This window comes from Rutidosis leptorrhynchoides, chromosome 9, assembly GCF_046630445.1.
Source record: "Rutidosis leptorrhynchoides isolate AG116_Rl617_1_P2 chromosome 9, CSIRO_AGI_Rlap_v1, whole genome shotgun sequence".
NCBI classification, from domain to species: Eukaryota; Viridiplantae; Streptophyta; class Magnoliopsida; order Asterales; family Asteraceae; genus Rutidosis; species Rutidosis leptorrhynchoides.
The window spans coordinates 105554637-105562886 of record NC_092341.1 but is presented as its reverse complement, the minus strand read 5'-3'; positions in this window follow the sequence as shown (position 1 = coordinate 105562886).

Below are 8250 nucleotides of genomic sequence, written 5' to 3'. Positions count from 1 at the left end.
AGATTACATAATATATTAGAATACATGTATAATACACTATAAGTTAGTTAGGATATGATTTGTATAGAATTGTTACAATATTTCCCGTAGCTACAACAATCAAAAAATATCCAATCTTGTTTTACCCATAACATCTTCGTTTTAAATCCGTTTTGAGTGAATCAAATTGCTATGGTTTCATATTGAACTCTATTTTATGAATCTAAACAGAAAAAGTATAGGTTTATAGTCAAAAATATAAGTTACAAGTCGTTTTTGTAAGAGGTAGTCATTTCAGTCGAAAGAACGACGTCTTGATGACCATTTTGAAAAACATACTTCCACTTTGAGTTTAACCATGATTTTTGGATATAGTTTCATGTTCATAAGAAAAATCATTTTCCCAGAAGAACAACTTTTAAATCAAAGTTTATCATAGTTTTTAATTATCAAACCCAAAACAGCCCGCGGTGTTACTACGACGGCGTATGTACGGTTTTACGGTGTTTTTTGTGTTTCCAGGTTTTAAATCATTAAGTTATCATATCATATAGATATAGAACATGTGTTTAGTTGATTTTAAAAGTCAAGTTAGAAGGATTAACTTTTGTTTGCGAACAAGTTTAGAATTAACTAAACTATGTTCTAGTGATTTCAAGTTTAAACCTTCGAATAAGGTAGTTTTATATATATGAATTGAATGATGTTATGAACATCATTACTACCTCAGGTTTTGTGGATAAACCTAATGGAAATGAGAAAAATAGATCTAGCTTCAAAGGTTCCTTGGATGGCTTGAAAGTTCTTGAAGCAGAATCATGACACGAAAACAAGTTCAAGTAAGATTTCCACTCGAAATAAGATTGTTATAGTTATAGAAATTGAATCAAAGTTTGAATATGAGTATTACCTTCTATTAGAAAGATATATTACTGTAAATAAGAAAGATTTCTTGAAGTTGGATGATCACTTTACAAGATTGGAAGTAAGCTACCAAACTTGGAAGTATTCTTGATTTTATGAAACTAGAACTTATAGAATTTATGAAGAACACTTAGAACTTGAAGATAGAACTTGAGAGAGATCAATTAAATGAAGAAAATTGAAGAATGAAAGTGTTTGTAGGTGTTTTTGGTCGTTGGTATATGGATTAGATATAAAGGATGTGTAATTTTGTTTACATATAAATAAGTCATGAATGATTACTAATATTTTTGTAATTTTATGAGATATTTCATGCTAGTTGCCAAATGATGGTTCCCACATGTGTTAGGTGACTCACATGGGCTGCTAAAAGCTGATCATTGGAGTGTATATACCAATAGTACATACATCTAAAAGCTGTGTATTGTATGAGTACGAATACACGAGTACGAATACGGGTGCATACGAGTAGAATTGTTGATGAAACTGAACGAGGATGTAATTGTAAGCATTTTTGTTAAGTAGAAGTATTTTGATAAGTGTCTTGAAGTCTTTCAATAGTGTATGAATACATATTAAACACTACATGTATATACATTTTAACTGAGTCGTTAAGTCATCGTTAGTCGTTACATGTAAATGTTGTTTTGAAACCTTTAGGTTAACGATCTTGTTAAATGTTGTTAACCCATTATTTATTATATCTAAAGAGATGTTAAATTATTACATTATCATGATAGTATGATATATTAATATATCTTAGTATGATATATATACAGTTAAAGGTTGTTACAACGATAATCGTTACATATATGTCTCGTTTCGAAATCATTAAGTTAGTAGTATTGTTTTTACATATGTAGTTCATTGTTAATACACTTAATGACATGTTTAATTATCGTTTATCATGATTAAACATAGTGTATCAATATCTTAATATGATTCATATGTATTTAGTAAGACGTTGTAATAACGATAATCGTTATATATATCGTTTCGAGTTTCTTAATTCAATAAACTCAATTTTATGTATATAACTCATTGTTAAAATATATAATGAGATACTTACTTATCATAATATCATGTTAACTATATATATAATCATATATATGTCATCATATAGTTTTTACAAGTTTTAACGTTCGTGAATCACCGGTCAACTTGGGTGGTCAATTGTCTATATGAAACCTATTTCAATTAATCAAGTCTTAACAAGTTTGATTGCTTAACATGTTGGAAACACTTAATCATGTAAATAACAATTTCATTTAATATATATAAACATGGAAAAGTTTGGGTCACTACACTTCAACACATATTCGATCAGAAACGACTGAACATGAGACAGCGACGATGGATCGAGATGCTGAACGACTATGATTGTGAACTTTGTTACCATCCTGGTAAGGCAAATGTTGTAGCCGATGCCTTGAGCCGAAAGGAGAGAACGGTACCTCTTAGTGTTCGCGCCTTGAACATCACCATTCATTCCAATCTCAACAGCCAGATCCGAGTAGCCCAAAATGAGGCTCTCAAGGAGGAGAATATATCTCATGAATACTTGAACATTCTCGTTTCTCGATTCGAGGTTAAGGAGACTGGACTCCGATTGTGACAACCCGGAAATTTTTGACCAAATTTAAACTTAATCTTTATATGATTCCGACACGATGAGCAAAGTTTGTAATGTTGAGTCTCGAAAATTTTGGAACTCTGTTCATACATTCAATTACCCTTTTGACTATGCTCGACGATTCACGAATGAATATATAAATGGATATATATATATATATATATATATATATATATATATATATATATATATATATATATATATATATATATATATATATATATATATGTGTGTGTGTGTGTGTGTGTGTATATATATATTATAACTTAAAAACGTTAACAAAGTATTAAATGTATAATATTTTAGATCTCACGATCCATTATTTCGAGGGGTTCTTCGATGAATTGAAGTTTTTCGTTGATTTGGATTTCGTCTAACGGAATAGTAAGATCTTCTTTGGCAAAACATTTCTTCAAATTTGAGATGTAGAAAGTGTTATGTACAGCCGCGAGTTGTTGTGGTAATTCAAGTTGGTAAGCTACTGGTCCGACACGATCAATAATCTTGAATGCTCCTATATACCTTGGATTTAATTTCCCTTGTTTACCAAATCGAACAATGCCTTTCCAAGGTGCAACTTTAAGCATGACCATCTCTCTAATTTCAAATTCTATATCTTTTCTTTTAATGTCGGCGTAGCTCTTTTGTCGACTTTGGGCGGTTTTCAACCGTTGTTGAATTTGGATGATCTTCTCGGTAGTTTCTTGTGTTATCTCCGGACCCGTAATCTGTCTATCCCCTACTTCACTCCAACAAATCGGAGACCTGCACTTTCTACCATAAAGTGCTTCAAACGGCGCCATCTCAAAGCTTGAATGGTAGCTGTTGTTGTAGAAAAATTCTGCTAACGGTAGATGTCGAACCCAACTGTTTCCGAAATCAATAACACATGCTCGTAGCATGTCTTCAAGCGTTTGTATCGTCCTTTAGCTCTACCCATCAGTTTGTGGATGATAGGCAGTACTCATGTCTAGACGAGTTCCTAATGCTTGCTGTAATGTCTGCCAGAATCTTGAAATAAATCTGCCATCCCTATCAGAGATAATAGAGATTGGTATTCCATGTCTGGAGACGACTTCTTTCAAATACAGTCGTGCTAACTTCTCCATCTTGTCATCATCTTTTATTGGCAGGAAGTGTGCTGATTTGGTGAGACGATCAACTATTAACCAAATAGTATCAAAACTACTTGCAGTCCTTGGCAATTTAGTAATGAAATCCATGGTAATGTATTCCCATTTCCATTCCGGGATTTCGGGTTGTTGAAGTAGACCTGATGGTTTCTGATGCTCAGCTTTGACCTTAGAACACGTCAAACATTATCCTACGTATTTAACAATATCAGCTTTCATACCCGGCCACCAAAAATGTTTCTTGAGATCCTTGTACATCTTCCTCGTTCCAGGATGTATTGAGTATCTGGTTTTATGAGCTTCTCTAAGTACCATTTCTCTGATATCTCCAAATTTTGGTACCCAAATCCTTTCAGCCCTATACCCGGTTCCGTCTTCCCGAATATTAAGATGCTTCTCCGATCCTTTGGGTATTTCATCCTTTAAATTTCCCTCTTTTAAAACTCCTTGTTGCGCCTCCTTTATTTGAGTAGTAAGGTTAGTGTGAATCATTATATTCATAGCTTTTACTCGAATGGGTTCTCTGTCCTTTCTGCTCAAGGCGTCGGCTACCACGTTTGCCTTCCCCGGGTGATAACGAATCTCGAAGTCATAATCATTCAACAATTCAATCCATCTGCGCTGCCTCATGTTCAGTTGTTTCTGATTAAATATGTGTTGAAGACTTTTGTGGTCGGTATATATAATACTTTTGACCCCATATAAGTAGTGCCTCCAAGTCTTTAATGCAAAAACAACCGCGCCTAATTCCAAATCATGCGTCGTATAATTCTGCTCGTGAATCTTCAATTGTCTAGACGCATAAGCAATTACTTTCATTCGTTGCATTAATACACAACCGAGACCTTGCTTTGAGGCATCACAATATATCACAAAATCATCATTCCCTTCAGGTAAAGACAATATAGGTGTCGTAGTTAACTTTTTCTTCAACAATTGAAACGCTTTTTCTTGTTCATCCTTCCATTCAAATTTCCTCCCTTTATGCGTTAATTCAGTCAAGGGTTTTGCTATTTTGGAAAAATCTTGGATGAATATCCTGTAATAACCAGCTAGCCCTAAAAATTGGCGTATTTGTTTCGGAGTTTTTGGGGTTTCTCACTTTTCAACGGTTTCAATCTTTGCTGGATCCACCTGAATACCTTCTTTGTTCACTATATGACCGAGGAATTGAACTTCTTCCAACCAAAATGCACACTTTGAAAACTTAGCGTACAGTTTTTCTTTTCTCAGCAACTCTAGTACTTTTCTCAAATGTTCTTCGTGCTCTTGATCATTCTTCGAGTAAATAAGTATGTCATCGATGAAAACAATGACAAACTTGTCAAGATATGGCCCACACACTCGGTTCATGAGGTCCATGAAGATAGCTGGTGTGTTAGTCAATCTAAACGACATAACCATAAACTCGTAATGACCGTAACGCGTCCTAAAAGCAGTCTTCAAAATGTCATCCTCTTTCACCCGCATTTGGTGATATCCAGAACGTAAATCGATCTTCGAATAAACCGGCGAGCCTTGTAGTTGATCAAATAAGTCGTCGATTCTCGGAAATGGGTAACGGTTCTTAATGGTAAGTTTATTCAACTCTCGATAGTCGATACACAACCTGAATGTACCATCTTTCTTCTTGACAAACAGAACAGGAGCTCCCCATGGTGATGTACTTGGTCGAATGAAACCACGCTCTAAAAGTTCCTGTAACTGACTTTGTAATTCTTTCATTTCGTTGGGTGCGAGTCTGTATAGAGCACGAGCTATTGGTGCAGCTCCTGGTACAAGGTCTATTTGAAATTCAACGGATCGATGTGGGGGTAATCCCGGTAATTCTTTCGGAGATACATCGGAAAATTCTTTTGCGACGGGAACATCACTGATGTTCTTTTCTTCAGGTTTAACTTCCTCGATGTGTGGTAGAATGACGTAACAACCTTTTCTTATTAGTTTTTGCGCCTTCAAATTACTAATAAGATATAACTTCGCGTTGTTCTTTTCTCCGTACACCATTAAAGGTTTTCCTTTTTCACGCATAATGCGAATCGCATTTTTGTAACAAACGACCTCTGCTCTTACCTTCTTCAACCAGTCCATGCCAATTATTACATCAAAACTCCCTAACTCGACTGGTATTAAATCAATCTTAAATGTTTCATCACCCAGTTTAATTTCTCTATCCCGACATATATTATCTGCTGAAATTAATTTACCATTTGCTAATTCGAGTAAAAATTTATTATCCAAAGGTGTCAATGGGCAACTTAATTTAGCACAAAATTCTCTACTCATATACTCCCTCCGTCCCTATATAATTGTCCATTATTCCATTTTGGGATGTCCCAAATTAATTGTCCACTTCCATAAATGGAAAGGAAAGAAGATATTTTATTGGTGGATCTGGAGAGAGAAGATATTTCATTGGTGGAGAAATGAAGTTAGTGGGATTTTCTTAAACTGTGTGTTTTTTGTCTGGTGACAATAAATATGGGACGGAGGGAGTAACTTCTATCCGCACCCGAATCAAATAAAACATAAGCAGATTTATCGTCAATAAGAAACGTACCCGTAACAAGCTCCAGGTCTTCCTGTGCTTCTGCCGTATTAATATAGAAAACTCTTCCACGGCCCTGCCCAATAGTATTCCCCTAATTTGGGCAATTTCTAATAATGTGGCCTAGTTTTCCACATTTATAACAAACAGCGTTGGTATTACTTGCTCCGACACTATTCGTTCCGGCATTACTTGTTCCGACACTATTTGTTCCTTTAGTTCTGTTAAACTTTGGTCCGTAGACCTTACACTTTGTCGCGCTATGACCATTTCTTTTACACCTGTTGCAAAATGTCGTGCAAAACCCCTGATGATTTTCTTCACACCTATGACATGGCTGTTTTTGGTTTTTGTTGACGTTGTTGTTATTGAGGTTGTTATTGGGATTGTTAATGTTGTTGAAACGGTTGTTGTTGTTGTTGTTGGGATGTTTGTTGTAGTTATTGTTAGGATTGCGGTTATTATTGCGATTGTTGGGATAGTTGTTGCAATTGTGATTGTAATTGTTATTGTTGTTGTACTGGTGACTCTTGTCACCGTTTTCCTCCCACTTCCTCTTGAGTTGTTTCGTGTTGGCTTCTTCGGCTGCCTGCTCTTTAATTTTTCCCTCAATCTGATTTATAAGTTATGAGCCATTCGACTTGCCTTTTGTATGGAAGCGGGCTGGTGTGAACTCACATCTTCTTGAATCCTTACTGGTAACCCTTTTACAAACGCGTCGATCTTCTCTTCTTCATCTTCGAACGCTTCCGGACACAATAGGCACAACTCTGTGAATCGTCGTTCATACGTGGTAATGTCGAACCCTTGTGTTCGTAACTCTCTAAGCTCTACCTTGAGCTTATTGACTTCGTTTCTAGGACGGTAATGCTCGTTCATCAATTGCTTGAATGCCGACCACGATAGTGCGTAAGCAGCATTTTATCCTACCTGTTCAAGATAGGTGTTCCACCACGTTAACGCAATACCTGTGAAGGTATGCGTAGCATGCTTAACTTTGTCCTCTTCAGTACACTTACTTATGGCAAACACTGTAGAGACCCGTCTTAATCCATCCGGACGAAGTCCATATCGATTATAAACGATTCACAACAGTTGATTACATCGCGAGGTACTTGACCTCTATATGATACATTTTACAAACATTGCATTCGTTTTTTAAAAGAGAATCTTTCATTTCAACGAAAGTTAATGGCATGCATACCATTTTTATAATATATCTAACTATAATTGATTTAATAATAATCTTGATGATCTCAACGACTCGAATGCAACGTCTTTTGAAATATGTCATGAATGACTCCAAGTAATATCTTTAAAATGAGCAATTACACAGCGGAAGATTTCTTTCGTACCTGAGAATAAACATGCTTTCAAGTGTCAACCAAAAGGTTGGTGAGTTCATTAGTTTACATAAATAATCATTTCCATCATTTTAATAGACCACAAGAATTTCATTTCCATTTCTCATAAATATACGTCCCATACATAGAGACAAAAATCATTCATATGGTGAACACCTGGTAACTGACATTCACAATATGCATATAAGAATATCCCCATCATTCCGGGATCCTCCTTCGGACATGATATAAATTTCGAAGTACTAAAGCATCCGGTACTTCTGATGGGGCTTGTTGGGCCCAATAGATCTATCTTTAGGATTCGCGTCAATTAGGGTGTCTGTTCCCTAATTCTTAGATTACCAGACTAAAAAGGGGCATATTCGGTTTAATAATCCAGCCATAGAATGTAGTTTCATTTACTCATGTCTATTTCGTAAAACAGTTATAAAAGCAGCGCATGTATTCTCAGCCCAAAAATATAATGGGTAAAAAGGCAAATGAAACTCACCTAATGTATTTTGTAGTAAAAATACATATGACTATATTGAACAATTGAACAAAGCAGGGTTGGCCTCGGATTCAAGAACCTATATCATTTATATATATATATATATATATATATATATATATATATATATATATATATATATATATATATATATATATATATATATATATATATATATA